The following is a 20,398-nucleotide window of genomic DNA, read 5'->3' as shown; positions in this document are numbered from 1 at the left end:
GACCTGGTCGAACGTCTCCAAACAATGCCCTACCACACGGCTACGAAGGGTAGGACACAAGACAGTTACAAAACGACGAGCTCTCATCTTCTCATCGCTAGTCAGATGAGGAGCAAATTGAGACAAGGTCAAGAAAAGGGCGTCATACTGTAATACCGACAAATCACCCTAAACTAGGGTCTCAAACTCGATCGCCCACTAGATCTGAACATGCTCAGGGAAGAATTTCTAGTCGAAACGGACCACAAATTCATCCCAAGTCCATACAAAATCTAGCCCAGCCATCCTGGATGTGGACCACCACCAAGGACGAGCCTCACCCTAAAGAAGATACGTCACAAGGGATACCCTCTGATCAGCTGGACATTGCATGATGTTGAAAATCCTTGCGATCTCAGTGCTCCATGCCTCGACGGTAAAAGGGTTGGGATCACTCCTGAATCTTGGAGGGTCATGCTGTCTAAACTCCCTGAAAATAGCGCCAGCGCACGACAAATCACCCTGATCAGATATTGGAGCAGCTACAGGCTGACGAGTCTGCAACGCGGTAGCGATAAGCTGCATTAGCTGCTGAAAATGTTTAGCACCTATAAGCACTGTCGGAAAAGCACGAGTGGCACTCGCCTCGGGTGGAGGCACATGTGTGGCTGACGGAGCAGGAGCCTCTGTAACTAGAACATCAGGCTGAAAAGGGGGAATCGGTGGGGGAACTGGAGCAACTGGAGGAATAGGCACTACAAACTCAACCAAAGGAATAGGCTGAATCAGGACCTTAAGGATCGGATCCTTTAAATTGGGTGCAGGATGCACTTGAGTAGAATGGGTATCTCGGGTGCCTCGTCCACGAGCACCACGACCACAGGTGCCACGACCACGGGTGCCACGTTTAGGCGGCATCGTCTACCAAATAAGGACGATGCAAGGAATCAGGACAATTACAGGCTCAATACGGAGCAAAAGGAAGGGTCTCGGGACACTACTTATCCTAAGCTTTGAGCAGACATGCGATGTTATCCCTAGTTATTCCAGAATTACTTGTAATTCTTTGATACCAACTCCTGTCACACCCCAGACTCGGTAACTGGACTCACAAGGAACCCGATAGCTAGTTCTGGCTGCAACAGCCTCTGCATTATCCCATTCTCGCTCTTAAGATAGGTTCCGATCCTAGGATCCTACAAGGAGGATTTCTATAACAGTATAACAGTTTCCAATACGAGTATACCTAAGATCACAACAAGTATATCTGAGAATAATAAAGGCACACATCACAAAATCCACTATAAATTTGAACTTTTACAAATACATAGTAAAATGGAAATACATCTAATAACAAGAGAAGGAGGAAGAAGATCTGCAACACTCGAAGGGGGGTCCTTGGCTCAAATCTACTCTAAGCTCTACCGCTACAATGTTGACCTAGGATCACCTGCACGCATCAATCGTGCATAAGCTTATAGAAGATTAAAGGGTGGTGAAAGTGTGTGACAATAGTGCGCAAAATGATAATAGGAGGTATAGGAAGAGAAACATACTCAATGACAATATCACTAGCCTTACCAAGGCTTATCATGAATATAATGCAATGAGTACCGAGCACCTTACCAAGGTGATACAAAAGGGGAGAGGGTACTTATACAGCCGATGCGAATGCGATACAAAGTGATGCTAGTGCTCATATCCAATCCACATATCAAGTACATTTCTAGTCATAAGGAAATCACCGTGGTCTAGTACACTACTGGATGACTGCCGCTCTATAGACTCACACAGTCAAACGAGCGTAAGAGACCTCACTACCCTGCCTATAAATAGTCAATCACCAACAAGGCCTGAAGGTAGCAGACTCATTTACGAGCTGGTTAGACTCAGCTTAGTAATGCCTCCTTACATCAGGCGAGTAAGGCCACACCCTTACCCAACTGACTACACGATAGTGGTAGTCACGGCCTAACGGTATAAGGCCCTTGTTCGCTCATAGTTTTCACTCGGTCACGACGTTGGGGGCAAATCCTTGGTACCATGGAAGTTTTGAAAATTTTACCCATGGGCATCCTATGCACCCGGTATGCTCAAGTAATATTTTCGGTGTCCACACATATGACCATCCACGAACGTCCCTTTGGAGGTAAGGCCTTGGTGAAGCAAGGGCAGTATCATCATGAAATGCGATGTCAATGCATGAGTCACACTTACAGATCATACACAAGCTTCAGACACTCAATGTGCACAAGGGGAGAAATTTCAACCCTCTATGACCACCACACAATGCAATCAATTCACACAGATGATGCATATGGTTCATAATGATGTAAGTGTGCTACCTGTAGAATATATTCCTCCTTTTCAAGGATGGACAAGGTTTAGATACATAGACAGGTACTCTAAGGAGAAGTAAAGTCCTCTAGTGGCGGCCCAATACTTTGGGATGACCCACAAGCTAAGAGAGTCATAAAGTCATAAGGAGGAAATAGTCCTAACAAGGTCCAAGGTGGGCCTTCAACCACCTATGAGGACCCTATGGGCCTACCTTAAGGCCACCAAGGAGGACACAGGTAGCCCGCTACACATATAAAGTAAACTCCAAGGCCCAAGCAATCCATGGCCTAGTGGGCCATGCACTAGGCCCAATACTTTGGTATCATGGTGGCCCCTTAAACAATGTTTGGGTCCAACCATATAGATCAAGAGTCTACTCATTGTGGTGGGCCTAATGGGCAGCCCATTATTCCAACATATGGGTGATTCTTATATTTAAAACAAATAAGTTGGGCCTCACATCTCGGCCTAAGTATGGGTTTATTTTAATGGGCAAGCAACGACCCAACTACTTGAGTATTTGGCCCATAAAATCCATCACAATGACATGATAATATAGGCCCCAAAGGTCTAATGGGCCTATCAAAAGTTCCACGACAATGGGCCTAGGAAAAAACCCAACAATTAACTAAGAAAACTAGTCTAATAAAAACCCAATTGGAATGGGCCTTAAATATGCACTAATTAAGCCCAAAATCTGATTCAAAATATCATAAGATATATGTAATAGTATCCCCAAATTTGGTGGACCATGCTGCCCCAAAATATTCATTTATGGGCAGCAACCATGGGCCACTCTAGGCCGCATCACGGTCGGTACAGGGGCTCGTTGCCCCTGAAAATTCATAGGGAGGTACTTCCATGGGTGGGCCACACCTCCACAAAATTTTACGATTTTTGAATAACTAGAAGTATTTTAATTAATTTAAAGAAAATAGTCTGTCAAGAAAATCTAACCTGGACGTCCCAACGTGCTGGGAGGTCCAGCCCTTGTCACGATGTGCATAGGGGTCTGTTGGTTCCAAAAATTGGTAGGTGGGTCCTACCATGGGTAAATTTTTATAATTTTTGGATACTCAGAAGTATTTTAATTAAATTTAAAATTACAATCTGTCCAGGGTGAAATGTTGCTGGAATTATAACTATCCCTATGTTTAGGACCACATGGAGTGGGCCTGGACCCGCTTAAACTCTTGGAAATTTGGGAGAAAGGGGGTCCTATATCTGGTCAACAAATGGGGTCCAATGGAGTGACCCATTTCTTCCAAAAATTTAGGTGAATAAGATGATTTCTACTATACTACATTGCTGAATTGTCCAAAAAATTCTGGACAGTTAGCCATCTTTGGCCTAACCCATGGGCCTCAATCATGGGAGGTAGGGTGTGGGCCCCATACCACATCAAAGTGGGGTTGACACACTACAAAATGCCTAAAGAAATTTAGGATAAAAAGGCCTGCAAATAGGTCTAAACAGTAGCTCAAAACATATGCTTTAACTGGGCCTAAAATCTTGACAACAACATAGGCTGTCCATATTTCAGTCCATGCAAATAAATCAAAGCGTCTATAGCCCTGATTCCTCATGTGGGGTCCACCTTGATAGGTTCACAAAATTCCAGACCCATCAGAGCTCTCAAGCCTCCATAAAAATCTATTTTAGAGGCCAACCCAACTATGCATGCATGATTGGGCCTGAACATCCAATCAAGGTGGCCTTGGACCATCTTGCTAAGGGTGTGGGATGTTGCTGACATACTTTGATGGGCCACACATCATCAGACAATGTACAGAAGAAGATAAGGAAAAGGAGGGAGAGAAGGAGCAAGATCGGCCATAGGTGGGAGGTCCCGCCACTAATGGACCACCCACGCACAAATCCACACCATCACTATATCATACTCTTACATGCAAGCCAAGATACACCAAAATAAATTGCTGGATGGTAGGGATCCCTTCTCTACACGCATTCAAAGGCCTAGGTGACCCATGAGATGCAAGAAATAAGAGGAAATCATCATGGTGGGTACATGGAAAATGGCCCTCCATGGAATGGATTGTGAGGGATCTAGGCTCTTAGCCTTCATCCCAGGAACAATATAGGGCCTCCACCATGGATTGGTGGGCCCTACATGCTTCCATGCATGTAGCAAAAGATAAAGGAAGAAGGAGAGAAGAAGAATGAGAGATGAAGCCAAGAAGAGCACCCACCTCACAAGAACACCAAGAATCTTCTACCACTAGACTCTTTAGGCTCCAAGGTACATAGATCTAAGGTTGAGATCTTTCTTCAAGGGTTAGATGGAGGAATTTATGAGTGAAAGTGGGCTGGAATAATGGAGGGAAGTTGGTAGGGAAGAAGAGAAGAGAGAGAGAAATGAAAGGGAAAGAGAGGAAAAAAGGCTTTTAAGGGAAGTAATCATGACCTCTCTTACCTAGGGTAGAGAAAGTGATGATTGTAGTAGGGAGATTCAAACAAGGTTGTAGGGTAGTAGCCTTTTAGAAATTTCAGCCTAGGGTGACATCATGTGCTTGAAAAAATGTGTAAACCATGATAGGGTCCACCAATCATGTAATCAATGGCTCATATCGATCAATGCTTATAACTTGAGATGTATATATCGGACCAATGCACGAGACGCGACGTTGGAACCGTGGCGCCAATACGGACAAGATGGCATGGGTCACGGGCTGATCCGAGTTGGGTCAACATGACCGAACTTGAGGAAGATCACAAACGCTATCTAAGGGTCGCGGGTCACCGGGATTCGACCGGTAGGACCGCGAGACCACAAGAAATGAAATGCCTACTCACACACACACGCACATACAGGAACTCTGGTCAGGTTTTACAGTTCAAGAGTGAAGAGGGAGAGAGAGATCGAGCGGAGAGGGAGAGGCGTAGAGAGAGAGAGAGAGAGAGAATCGACGATGGGGAGAGAGGGAGAGCGAGCGTCAGAGAGAGGGAGAGAGAGAGTCGCGATAGGTTTTGGGTTTTTTTTTTCTTTTATATATACAGACCTGCCAACAGCCGTTAAAACCAGTCGCCTGCAAAAGGTTGGTCCATCGGTCGGCTAAGGCCTTGTTTCTTATAGTGGCTGCTTTTACCTTGTACATGAACCTACTAGCCAACTCAGTCCAGACCTTGGCCGAGATGAAAGAGCAATTTCATATGCAGTTCCATCGTATATAGTCAGAAGTATCCATGGTTGACCACTCTAACCTAAGTCAATTGTTGGAGTCGTCCGTTGAATATTTTATTTCCTAATTGAAAAGCACAAGAAACCACTATCCAGTTATTCTACCCAAGGCTTAGTTCGTCATGTTGGCCTTAGAAGGCATGGGTTTTGAGCTTCGCAAGAAGTTCAAAGGCATGTACTTCAGACACATATATGAGTTGTCAAACAGGGCCACCAGGTACCAGTGGATCCCCGAGAAGGAGCAACAATGAATGAGCTTGTCCAAGCACTACGCCAAATTGGCCAATTTGCGACGTACTTTTGCGACGGACTTCGTCCGTCGTTAAAATCTCTTGGTTTAACGACGGATTTCATCCGTCGCTAACAGAAAAAGTCCGTCGCTAACCCCGTGTTTGTCGAAAATCCGTAGTTTGAACGTCGCTAAATTTAGCGACGGACCAAAATCCGTCGCTAAAATCTGATTTACGACGTATTTACGACGGATTTTGGTCCGTCGTTAATAGGCGACGGACGAAATCCGTCGCAAAATTCGCCTTTGTGACCGCCCTAAATTCCCGCCCAAAACACCAAATGGCGCGCTTTTCAGTTGCTTTTGCGACGGATCATTGTCCGTCGTAAAAGGGCTTTTGCCTTAACATTAACATTTTTCATTTTTTTAAGAATATGGAAAATTAAGTTTTTTTATAGTCTAATAATTGTTTTTTAATAGAATTTCGGTGGTTTAATTGTACATATTTGTATCTAAGATTATTTTTTAACCATTGATTGAATGCAAAAAGAAAATTTATTCTATTTTTATATCAATTGAGTGGAATTTTTATTTTTATTTTTTAATTTAAAAATAATATTTAAATGGTTTGTAATATAACATGAAAAAGAATATTGAGAAGTCAAAAAAATTTAATAATGTTTGAGAAAAAGAATAGATTTTGAAAAAATAAAAATCGTAATTTAATAAAAATCTATTTTGTGGGAACAAAAAAGAATTTTGAATAAAATTGATAAATTTGAAAAAAAAAAAAAGCATTTGATTTTGAGAAAAAATAATATCCTAAAAAAAAAAATTTAAAAATATTTTTAAAAATGTGAAAATTTTCACAATGTTAAAAAATGAAAATATTTTAAAAAAGAAAATGAGAGTTTGAAATTTGAAAATTAAATTTAAATATGAAATTTTATTTTATTTTCACTCAAAATAAATTTTGAGTGAAAAATAAAATAAAATGATATTAATAAATCGATACTTTATCAAAAAACAAACATTTTGAAACAAAAAATAAATAAGTTGAATAATTTTGTGATTTTGAAAATTAATTAAAAATGTTCAACATTCGAAATTAAAAGAAAAAGTTATTTATAAAAGCACTAAGATTTTGAAAAAATATATATATATTTTAAAAAATTGAAAAGTTGAAAACAACATGATGCTTTTGAAGAAAAAAAAATCGGCATTATGTAATTTTTTGGAAAAAAATAAAAATTATTTTGAAAATAAAAATTCAAAATTTGTATTTTAATTTATTTTTTGAAATATTTTATAATAAAAATGATATTTTGTTAAAAGTTTTCAAAGAAAAATTAAGAGTAAAAAAATATACATTTTGAAAAAAATATATGTTATTTTTAAATGGAAATTGAAATTTATTTGTAAAAAAAAAAAATAATAAATTATTAGGCACATCCACTAATTGAACATTTAATCGTTTTTAGATAATTGAAATAGTCCAGATTGAAGAGTAAATAACTTCATATGTTTAAATCAAATTTCACTTAAATTGTTGATTAATCTTGTATGCCCATTATCTTTCTCACATGTAGTTAGCCTGATTGAGGTGAGTAACTAGTTAAATTGAGGGTATTAATCAGTAAAATAGAGTGAATGGGCTAGACGTAAAATGGGCTAAATATTGTTGTCAAAATTGTGACCAAACTTATTAACCCTGCGAGAACCTAAGAATTGATGTTAATAAGTTTTGTGGGCCCCATCATGATGTGTGTCGAACATCAACACCATGCATTTAATGTGTCTCATTTAGGTTATGAGATATCTCAAAAATCATCCGTAAATGAAACTCAGGTGGGCCATACCATCTAAAACCATGTCAAGACACCTTAAAAAATATAAAAGCACTTAGTGGGGCCCACATGAGTTTTGGATGAGGCTAAAACTTGGTCTGACCCCTCATCCAAGTGGGACACACATAATGAGTGGGTTGGATATGTGAATCACATTTAGGCAGGCCCAATATATGATATATGATTATGAATGTTTTAAGGAAACCCCTCTCCACTATATTATGTGGTGTGGCCCACCTAAGTCATGGATTGACTTTATTTTTAAGCTCTTGGCCCACCCAAGTCATGGATTGACTTTCTCCATATCGTTCAACGCCTTTATCGAATCATTTTAAGATATTAACTAAAAAATGGGGCGGGTCCAAGGCTTAAGTGGACTACAAAGTGGGGATTGAACGTCCACCATTAAAAATAACATTCATAGAAGTTTTGGATCAAGCTGATTTTGTGTTTTCTTTTCATTTATATCTTTTTGATATTCTGAATATATATATAGTTTTTATATTATATGAGTGATTTTTTTTTGTTTTTTATAATTAAAAAGTAATATATTTAAATGATTTGTAATATCACGTGAAAAAGAATATTGAGAAGTTGAAAATTTTTAACAACGTTTGAGAAAAATTTTGAAAACAAAATGATGCTTTTGATGAAAAAAATTAGCATTTTGAAATTATTGAGGAAATTTTACTGAAAATTCGAGATCAACCCGCCTCGTTCATCCATTTTTCGAGATCATTTTAGAAATTTTTCAAAAAATGAATCATATCGAAAGATTAAATGGACCACATTACAAATAAGGGCAACAGATTGGCTACTCCCCCTGACACCATCCAATGATTGGTGGTTAGTGCTCTGCAGGCCCCACCATGATGTATGCGTTTAATCTATGCCATCCATCAATTTTTAAAGATCATTTTATGGAATGAGACAAAAAATGAGGTATATCCTAATATGAAATAGACCACATTATAGGAAACAGTGTTGAATGAGCGTCAATCGTTTAAAACATTTTGGAGGCCACAAAAGTTTTGGATCGAGATGATTTTTGTTTTTCCCCTTCATCTAGGCCCGTATGACCTAATAAACAAACTGGATGTCAAATAAACAATACAATTGACCCTACGAGGTTTTTAAAAATGGATAACCAATCACTATTGCTTTCATGTGGTGTAGTCCACCAGATCTTTGAATATGTTTCATTTTTGGGCTCATATCCAACAATGAGTTGGCAAAATAAATGGATCATATGGATATACAATATATAAATCAAAGTGGACCCACATCTACCCCATCAATCAGATGCACCATTCCTTGGTGGGCCTAAGGCTTAAAAATCAAGTCAATCTGTGACTTTTTTGGGCCACACCACATACAAAAGTTGGGAGGGGTTACCCTCCATTAAAATATTCATAATCATTTGTTAGGCCCACCGAGATGGGGTTCACAAATCTAGCCCATCCATCATGTGTGTCCCACTTGGATGAGGAGTCAGACCAAGTTTCATATGCATAAAAATTTCAGGTGGGCCCCACCAAGTGCTTTTATATGTTTTAGGCATTTCTTCACATGATTTTAGATGGTATGGCCCACCCAAGTTCCGTATACGGCTGACTTTTGGGATATCCCATAATTTAAAGGGGCCCCATCAAGTGCACGGTGTTGATGTTTGACACATGTCATGATGGGGCCCACACAGCTTGACCTTTGTGTTTAATCTGTCATCCCCATGAGTCAAGCTGTGTGGGCCCCACCATGACATGTGCCAAACATCAACACCATGCATTTGATGGGTCCCCTTTAAATTATGGGATATCCCAAAATCAGCCGTATATAACTCCGGTGGGCCATACCATCTAAAATCATGTGAAGACATGCTTAAAACATATAAAAGCACTTGGTGGGCCCCACCTGAAATTTGGATGCATCTGAAACTTAGTATGACCCCTCATCCAAGTGGCGCACACATAATGGATGGGCTGGATTTGTGGACCACATCTCGGTGGGCCTAAAAAATAATAATGTATGTTTTAATGGAGGGTAACCCCTCTCAACTTTTGTATGTGGTGTGGCTCATACGAGTCATTGATTGATTTTATTTTTAATCCCTGGGCCCACCATGGGATGGTGCATCTGACTGATGGGGTAGATTTTTGACACGCACCATGTTGGGGCCCACGGAGCCATACCAGACGCCCAAAAAAACAGAGCTGCGCCCAAAAAAACCCCAAATCCCAAATCTCCTCTCTCTCTCTCTCTCTCTCTCTCTCATTACATCTACCTACAACAAGAACAATGATTCTCGAGCCTTTCATCCAATCAATCTTTCAACGATCAGAGTTTGCAAGCTTGGAGCGGTTGGCGCTATGATCTGGTCCTTATTTTGAGGGATTTTTCAGTTTTTGTGGTTTTTCTTAGGGTCAGAAGTGGTTTTTGGAGCTGGATTTAAGGTTTTTGTTGTGAACAATAGAGAGAGGGTTTTAGGGACCTGGAGATCTAATTCTCGTCTGGTTGATTTGATTTTGGTAGGAATCGTCGTGGAGATTCTGGCGTCAGTGAGCGGTTAGGATTATGCAGCAACAAGGAGGATCGGTTTAGGTATTTTTGTAATTTATTGGGAATTTTTTTGTTGTAGCTAGTGCACCCTTTCATTTACTTCTCTATGTATTTCATATTTCTCCATAAGGGGGTTGATTGTTGGAGTTAGAACCCCTTCAGTTTGGGAACACTCATCATTTGTTTCTTTGAGTTTTTAGGACATTGCCAACAAGCACCCGGAAAGAGTTTTTGGTGGTTGTACTTTCAAATGCACCGTAACTTTCCTGGTCCATGTAATTTTCAAGAAGAAAATTGGGTGCATGCACCTGGTAGGGTCTTTTCTTCAGTAACTTCTTTAACCATACTACTAATGATGGGAAGATTCATACACTTGGTTTTGTTGTTTCTTGTTGAGCAGCATTGAAAAAATCAGAGGAAATACATGCATAAATATATCAGAGTTTTTTTCTCTATTTTTTTTGGCAATATGAAACGTTGGTTTTGGTTGTTTTTCAAAGCAATGGTACACACCAGTTGTTTGATCGAGTGCTTCATAGAGTTTTGGAAGTTGGTTTTTGTCCTGATGTCGGAATTTGATAGTTTGTTCATTGAAATTGAAAGATACATACAGGTTCTGGATGTAAATCTATATGAAGCACCATTCAGTCAGCTGTTGCTGCACTGATCTTAGATAGAAATCTTGATTCTTGGAAATTAGGTTGGAACATTTAGCCTCTCCATTGTATATTGTCTACATTCCCTCATTGCTTCCTTTCCTCTGTTTTCTCAATAAAATTTCATTAAATTTTCATTGAAAGATAACCATTTTTAGGTTGTGTATGGTGCAACTCATTGTCTCTATAGAAGAATCGTATATATTAACAATATTTAAAAAATATATAGTTCATTTGGATTGTGCCCAAGAGAATCAAGTTGGAAGTGTGTTGTTCAATCAAATAGGAAATGTCAAAAACTAATAATTTTTAGTAGTGTTTGTAATGAGGAAGAAGCCCTTCAACTCTAATTGAAGTGGAAGTATGGAGTGACCCTTCTGGACAGATTGGATACCTTTTATACATAATGGTGGTATCCACATGGGAGCAAAAACTGAACGCCTCAAGATGAGGGTATTGTTGTGTTATTTTTCTGTGAAAGAAATATCACATCCTGTGACGTAAGGGACCAATGCAATGGATAGTTCTTCGTTATTTCACGTTATTGGCAAACATTAATAACTTTCATCTTCTCCACTTGAAACAATGGTTGTAATTCAATTCACTTGTGCTTCTAAAAACCGCCTAATTAATGGTTTTGGAATTTGTTTTTGGGCATCTGAGTTTCTTCCATGAAAGTGTTGCTTCTACAAATCTAATCACTCAAAGAATGTTGCACACTCCAGTTTTACTCATGATACGAGTTTTACACAATTATCTCCAAGAAAATGAGGTTGTTTTGTTCCCTGATGTACTGATTTCACCTTCCTTGGATGATGATAGGTTTTCTATATGCATCAGAATCAGCATAACAATAATATATGTTTCAACACTATCACATAGTCATATATAGCACCATGTCGGATTTTCCAACAGTGACAGGTTTAATTGTCTGGTACAGTTACATGTTTTTGTGCCTATGTTACTTTGAAGATGACTCCTTTCTAGTATTATCTTAAATGAACCCATTCTTTTTCATCACGAGTATATATAAATACTTCTAACATTGATGACTATCTTGTGGAATCAATAATTAGACTAGCCACAGACTCCAATGCAGGAGAAGTTTATTACAGGTACTCAATTAGAACCAAGCATCATTTCATCCAATCCCCAATAAGAATTTCTGATTTTTCTTGGAAAATGTATGTTAACTTTAACAGTTGCCAGCTTATGTTGGAAAATGTTCTGTTTGAATTTTGAAATTTGATTTGGATACTACAATGGATGGCTCCATCTTACATGTGATTATATGGTAGGATGTTATTTTTCCACCTTATACACCGTTTCTAAGTCATTCTCTATATATCGGTATTTTGATTAAATAAATGAAGTTTGAAATTGTGTTGATTGGTGGCTCTCTCTATAATAATCTTATATTTTAGAATGGTATTTGGTGCTCTGTTGATATCTGTCAAAGAAGACAGATTTTGCAATTTCTCATTTGGTAGAACTGATTGTTTGAATATCTTGTTTCCATACCAAGATTTCTCATTTTTCTGTTTCCCATTGTTTTTTGTGATTTTCACTTTGTACCTTCTTTGAATTCTTTTATAATAGTTAGCATGTTGGCAAATGGTTCTTTGTGGCATTGGCAATGGAATTCAGCTTAGTTCTAGATATAAGGCATTATATTGAATGGACAGTCAAATCTTGGTGTAAATATTTTTATAAGTTGATTTGTTCTTTCCTTTTTTTTTTTTTCTTAGTGGCATTGGCAATGGAATTCTGCAGCATGGGATTTTGAACAACAGAAGTTATAAGGCAGGTCTTGACTAAGGTGAGTACTGCGGTTTTATCCTTGACAAGTTTTTACTCAACACCACTTGACAGTTTCGTCCTCTTGAGTACTTGTCATTGCCTCTAGTGACTATTGTAGAAGTAAAGAAAAGGTGTTCACCTAAAAAAAAAATGGTTCTTATTAACCAATTTTATAAGACAAATATTGACTTGGCTATGTTTTCATGGCCCGGTGGATTGGCCAAGTCAATGCAAAACTTGGCCGATTTTTTGTATAGGACTGATGCATAGTATGAATCAGCGGAGTGGTTGCAGGTTTACATATTTGGGGCTAGTGCTTTTTCAGGATGAGGAGTGGCTCGAGCTGTTAGTGAGGTTGTAGTTGACAATCCAGTCAAGTGAGATCTTACACATTTCATTCCATGTTAGCATTATGTTGCTGGTTGTATTTTATATTTGAATGTTGTTTATTTATTTATCTCTCTCTCTCTCATATATATATATATATATATATATATATATATATATATATATATAAAAGCCGATAAAATAGACAAGACAAATTGTTATATGGGTGTCCCTTAACATATGGTGGAAGTCTCTTCTTACAGAGAAATTAGTGTTGAGGACCACCATCTATGTGATCTAAGATTCCCAACCAAAGGGAATTACATGAACATCTCTCTGATTGATTGTTGGGGTCACAACATGACAACCTCTCATGCATTTGGAGGCAAGATCATGTCCATAACATCTGGCTCTGATTTCAACTGTGGCCTATTTGCTGAGAACAGGAATGCTTTTTGTTGGGGGTGATGAAACTATGAGTGGGGTTTTGAGCTCGATTCCTAGACATGCAAGGTTTCAGATGATTTCAGCTAGTGAGTTTCTATTCCTGCCCCTTTTTGTTTTTAATTTACAGGATGTTTCATCATTTCTTGAATTGCATTCTTTTCTTCTTCTTCTTCTTTTTTTTCTTGGAATGTTTTGAATTTCTTGAAAGTTGAAAATATTTGTTTCATCATTTCTTGTTTTTATTGTCTAAAACTAGGAGTGTCTTCCATAACAGCATGTCTAAAAGTTCAATGATGTATGTTCCAGATGGAGATGCTGGACTTGCTTCATATTCGAATCAACTAGTATCCAGTTTCAAATTTTCTCTTATTTACATAATCTCTCTTTTTTCAAATAATAAAATTTCAGAATAACACCCCAAGGTATTAGATAATGCCTCGTTGAATAGAGTGCCATGAGGTTTCAGTTTGTACAAGTGGGTCATAGGGTTCAGGAATGTAGACTGTTGATATGATTGGACAACACTCTAAATGGCCTTGTGCCAAAATCTCATGTATCCAAAACTCTAAATAATTGTCTTCAGCCTTTTTTTTTTTTTTTTTATAAAGATGTGGTTGTATATCCAAAACTCTAAATAATTGTCTTCAGCCTTTTTTTTTTTTTTTTAAAGATGTGGTTGTATATTCCTTAAAGTTGCTGCAATTTTCCAGTTGTATTGAAGCTATGATAGGTGGATCCTTGTAGAAACAGGAGTGCAAGATACTTGAACAAGGAAAATGATAAGGGATCCACCTTTCCTTTTCCCAACATTTGAAATCCATGCTTGGGGTATTTTTGCACCTTTTAATACAAGTTGGTTTTACAAACTCACGCATCTGATGGACAGGTTGGATTTCCTGCATACATCATGTGGGCCTCATATCTCCCTGGTACTACCATAACTTTACCGTTGTACCGGTGTCACTGGAGCGCACTTCTGTTTTTAACAGTGCATCGTTCCGATCGTGTGGCTCACCATGCCGATCTAGCATGGTGGGGCCTATCTATAATGTGGAGTTGTTTGTGGGCTTAGCAGAAGTATGTGTCCAATCTAGCATGGTGGGTCTAAAATAGTAACCTGTTGATTTACAGGAATCGTCAGGATCTGTTGGAAACATGTTCTCCTATCTACAGCAAAATTAATATTAATGATGGGAAGGCAGCCAATGCAAGGTTGTTAAGGAGGCAATCAATGACCGGTGGATTGGACAGCTATTGAAGATCTTCCCTAGGTGGGAAGTCAACTGATTCCTGTGAGTTATATAAATTCCTATAACAAATTAAAACTGCTGATAGCCATGTTTTTCTTAGTTTCCAGTCATGCTTTCATCTTATTTTGCTAATTCCCACACGTACCAATGATTCCCACACATCAAGAACATCCAGGCTGCCATCAGATGGACAAATGAGCGGCTACAATCTTATCATCTGCTGCACATCCACACGTGCCTGCATTGGCCATGTATGGAATTAGCAAAACAAGTCTGTCATATACGACGTTTACTGTTATCCCAGGCTGGTAACTCAGCCCACAAACTCGACATAGGATGATTTTTGGGGCACCTCCTGTCCATTGTTGGATCCCCATTTGAACGAGTTGGATCCTCCTCGCAACCCATTTGAACGAGTTAGATCCTACACCCCTCCACAGGATAGGCATTGTGTGTGTGTGTGATGATCAATCACACTAACATTCTATGCATGCACAAGGAAAATGATAAGGGATCCACCTTTCCTTTTCCCAACATTTGAAATCCATGCTTGGGGTATTTTTGCACCTTTTAATACAAGTTGGTTTTACAAACTCAAGTACTTTCATTTACACTTGTCCTTTTGGTGATGCTGTTAATAAAGATAAACTATTGCAAATGGTGAGATTTGGTGCTGAGATGGTTTTCAGTTTAAGGATAGCACTATGAGAAAATACATGTTGATTTCACTAATTTTGATATTTGAAGATGGGCACTATGAGTTGCTGCTAATGTATTTAATTCTTTCATAAGTTAGGGCTTTGTTTTGTGTGTCTATCATCTGTTTGCTTTATTTTCTTTTACAGGGTTTAGAAATCATATCATGACCTTATAATTGGTGGTAAAGAGTCTTCAATATATGAGGACTCTTCACGTGGTAAGATGGCCAAGATTCTTCAATTGATAATCTCTCCATCTCACGTAATCTAGCATAATTGTAATCTAAAATTTAAAATGGCAAAAGATATTGTATATAGTTGTAAGGATTGTAATCATTCTCTTTATATAGATTAAGAAAATCTCTCTAAAAAGTACCTCTTAGAGAGTTATGAAAGTTGTTTGGTTGGGTCCTATTTTCTCTATATATCCATATTAGTATGACCTTATGAATAGATTATATGACAAATAAACATCATGTGGGCCTCAGAAAGGTTTTGGCTTTCAACTGTTGAAGTCTGTTAGAACCATTATTTCATTTGGTGTGATCCACTTGAGCTTTAGATCTCTCTCTCTCTCTCTCTCTCTCTCTCTCTCTCTCTCTCTCTCTCTCTCTCTCTATTTTCTTATGCACTGAAATGAGCTGGCGGTACAAAATGGATGGCATGGATATGACATATTCATCACTGTGGGCTCTACAATTTTTATCAGTATAGAAATCCATGAATTCTCTATTTTAGAGGGAAGGATTCACATAGTTTTGGAGGCCAAAATTCTTACATCAAGCAAACAATGGTAAGAAACAAAGACGGTCCATTTATAAGTATATGCAGTGTAATTGAAAAAAATAAACAGCTCGTAAGAACCTTATTTCAAATTCATTCAAATATGTTATTAACAAAATTTGTCATTGAAAAAATAAAATAAAATCAGATATTCAAATGCATTCCAACACAAATTAGAGGTTCACTAGATTTCAAACTGATTTCCACTCGAATTAATTCAAACCTCTAAATGAATGATGAACATTTGCCTATGTCCATTAAATTAGAGGTTTGAAGGTTCAATAGCATTGTAGTTTCTTATTTCCTTTTTCTTTTTCGGGGCAGTACTAAGATTTACAAAGCACATCAACCAAGGATTCAAAACCTATGTCATGTCTACATATTCAAATAGGTTTTTGTTTTTCTTCTTTTCCTTTTCCTTGCACATACCTCACATGTACCCATACACTCAAACCACAGTAGTGTGTACCCTGCACTCACACGAGTGTGAGATTTCGCCACAATGGGTACTCGTGTTGAAACTCCGGTGAGTGAGTCTACCACTAAGGCATGAGTAAGAACATTATGTTAAAGAGGTTTAGAAATAAATTGATATTTTTGTTTTATTTCATTTAGGTCCACATGACCTTATAAGTTGGATGGCAAATAAACGTTACGATGGGCCTTACAAAAGTTTCAATGGTGATATTTTTGTTTTTCTTTCATTTACAAAAACCTTGTAAAGAGGTTGGATGGCAAATAAACATCGATGGGCCTTAGGAAAGTTTCAACAATGTACCCGCTTGGGCCTTGAACTTGCCCCTTTTGAGCTTATATCTTAACATGATATGGAAAAATGGATGGACGGTATGGATAAGCCTATACACGATGATGGTCCCTTCAAAGCTCTGGCTTGTGCCGCGCTTAGGACAAGCAAGGGCAATACCCAAGCACCCAAATTCTAATATTTTATTTTGTTAATTGGTTTCAGTTGATTAAACTATTCACTTTTCATGAATTTGAGCTAGTTATTTGTAATACATGAAGGGTTGACTAAACTAAGCTTTTCTTGGATTGAATCTGGTTGTTTGTAATATATGCAGGAAGGGCTCAAAAGAAGGTTGAACAAGAGAAGTTAAGTAGCCAATTCAAGGCAAGGCATAGCCATCAGTTGAAGTTCCGGGTAATTTCTTTTGTATGGGTCCTAGTTTAGGGGGAAAAGTGTTTAGTTAGGAGGGAAAGTCAATTTTTGGAGTGGGCCACTTGGGTCGTTTCCTCTTTTATTGAATTGAGTTATTACCAATTTTGTGAATAGGATTCTTATCAAACAATAGTGTGAATTATTTTTTGAATGACTATCAGGTGCAAGATTAAAAAAATAAAAATAATAATTTATTGATAATTTTTTTCATTTACAGATATTTTAGCGACGGACCAAATCCGTCGCTAATTTCTATACATTTAAAATCAACGACGGATTCGGTCCGTCGCTTACTCATATTAGCGACGAATATTATCCGTCGCTAATTTCCGACCGTTGAAAATCGACGGATTTAAGGTCCGTCGCTTACTGATATTAGCGACGGACCTTATCCGTCGCTAATGCTTTTAGTGACAACTAATTTTTTGAATATTATCGACGGATTTTTTATTTTTTACGACGGATTTTATCCGTCGCTATGGTACATTGCAGATTAGACGACGGATTTTATCCGTCGAGGGAAAAAAACGACCCAGTAAACAGCGACGGACCACGCGACGGACGAAGTCCGTCGTTTATTTGGTTTTACGACGGATTTGGTCCGTCGCAAAACAGCGATTTTGGCGTAGTAAAGGGCATGTTTTATTGTGATCCAAACTATGAGTTGGGTGTGGAAGATATGGTGGCTACGCTGTTGGGCGAGGACTACGACACCTGTTACGAGGTAGTCATACCTAACATAATCAGTACACAGCTATGCAAATGCACGACCTAAAAAAGATTGAGTACAGAGCCCCGGTCATTGGGAAATTGAGGACGAGATCAACCGTTCCCACCAAGTAATACATCTTTGACATTTCAACGGCTTAAGAGATATTTGACACTCTACTTGAGTGTAAATTCATCAGGCTCCTCAACTATCAGAAGATCCATTCAGTTGAAGATCTTAAAAAAGGAATTTATTATTAATGGGATGGAACCAATTAACATTCTACTAAGAATTGCATTGTGTTTAAGAAACTTAGTGCAAGAAAATATCAACAAATGCCTCCTCAAATTCCCCGAAAGAGAAGCCATGGGCGTGAATCTGGACCCCTTCCTGGCAACGACCCCGACCAATAGCATCACGACCGACATTGTAATAGCCACCACGTCAGCCAAAATGACGAAATTATCAACTCCACACGAGTTGCGGAATGAACCATCATAGTATAGATCCAAGGGGATTCCGCCGGCTCGGAGAAATGGAGACTGCATGTCAGCCCACAAAGAATGACCAGACCACTCTTCAGAAACAACACACCACACAAACAAGAAGATTAAAGGGGTGGCATAGTCCATAATTCCGAGATAGAAGGATAGCACCAACCGTCAACTGGACCACCACCGGACATTTGCTCGTGTGACAAAGACTGAGTGCGATCTACGAACGTGGTTGATCAGAGCTAACAGCCATTCACAGAAACACACAGTGGATGAACCAAAATTGATTCCTGAAGAACCATACACCGAGGATTTATATCTACCCTCGGAATGTACCTCCGAAGAGAATCGAGACACAACCTGAATATCATCAACCAAATAAACCTAGGATGGTCCGGCCAACCAAGGTATTTACCGACCGATTGACCATGGTCATCCATCAAAAGTTTCCTTGAATTCCCCAGATCCTAAGTTGTACCCAAAGGCAACGATTACAATGATGAAGAGTGGCATCCAAGGCATTCGCCATTGCTGCCTGAATGAAACACAAGAACTTGTGGCCAATCGAAGAAAGGCTCACGCCGCAACCCACTTGAGATAGAGCTTCCCAAGACAACCTTACGGCGGTCAAACCCACATATTTTTGCACTAATATCAAGCAACACATAGAGTAGTCACATACATTGCAAGGGTCCCCAAGTCCTGAAGATTTCATTAGGAAGTCAACTTAGAGGTTCCAACCACTCTAAGGGAGAATGGGTATAGAACGGTTGTTACATCCGAGACCTTACCCCTATCACCTTTGGCTGAAATATGTCGTTCATTCTCCTAATCAAGTTCCTAGAACAATTTGGACAACCAGACCATATGGAGGGAGACGTAGAAAAATAGGGGAAGCCTTAGCAGTATTTGATGTTGAAGCCTACACACTTGCTCAGGATCGAGAATGTAATGACCCAATTCCTAAGGAGGAAGAATAGGGTCAACATGAACCTTATACGTCCCCAACTAGTGTGGAAGTTCCAATGACTAGACAAATCTACACTCATACACTGAATTGTCTTTTACTCAATATTAAGCAAATTTTTTAAGAGACACATTCTTGCATTCGCTCTTGGTGAGCAATTGTGAGTTCTCTTTTGTCTGATTGCACTAGAATACTAAAAAGTTCTTTTTTTTTTCGAAAAGCAAAGTGCATTTGGCAAGAGGAAGAACCCTACCCTTGATTATTACCTAGTCATTACAAAAATCAATCTTCTAAATTTTGGTCATATACTTTCATGTTAAACCTATGAACATATCAACTTACTTGGATTCAAAGTTGATAGATTTGATTCAAGCCGCCATGTCTATTCTGGTACGCTGGTACACACTACATGTGAGAAGACAAACCGAGTGCCAACACCCATACCATAGAGAACAGTTAAGGTGAGTTACCTAACATTAAGACCTTTCAAATCGTTCGGGGGTTACATGGTGATGTGTACATGCAATTCGATCTACTCATCAGATGGGCCACCGGAGTTAAGAGGAGTAAGCTGATGAGTGTCGAATGTTGCATCTCAGACCCCAGTAATTGCCTGATTTTATGTACATGATAAGGTTTAATGCCATATTTTAATCGTGTTTTTATTACAGGATGAAATCAGGAGTGTGTACTGAAAGATGATGTTAAGAACATGGATTTGGCGCTCCAAAATTACCAGAGCACGGGATGGACTCTAGAAAACCAATAGTGAAGATTTTACATGCCTGGGATTGAAAAAAGCAAGGCAAAGGGGCTCGAAAAGGGTCCAGAATGCAAGATCACATGTTTTCCGCCATCCTATCAACTCGAAACTTCATACACGTGATGGGGACCATAAATTAACCGTACATATTAAATTTCAGCCATTGACGATCTC

The sequence above is a fragment of the Magnolia sinica genome, chromosome 2 (genome assembly GCF_029962835.1).
Source record: "Magnolia sinica isolate HGM2019 chromosome 2, MsV1, whole genome shotgun sequence".
NCBI classification, from domain to species: domain Eukaryota; kingdom Viridiplantae; phylum Streptophyta; class Magnoliopsida; order Magnoliales; family Magnoliaceae; genus Magnolia; species Magnolia sinica.
The sequence above is the reverse complement of the archived record's forward strand: the minus strand, read 5'-3'. Positions refer to the sequence as shown.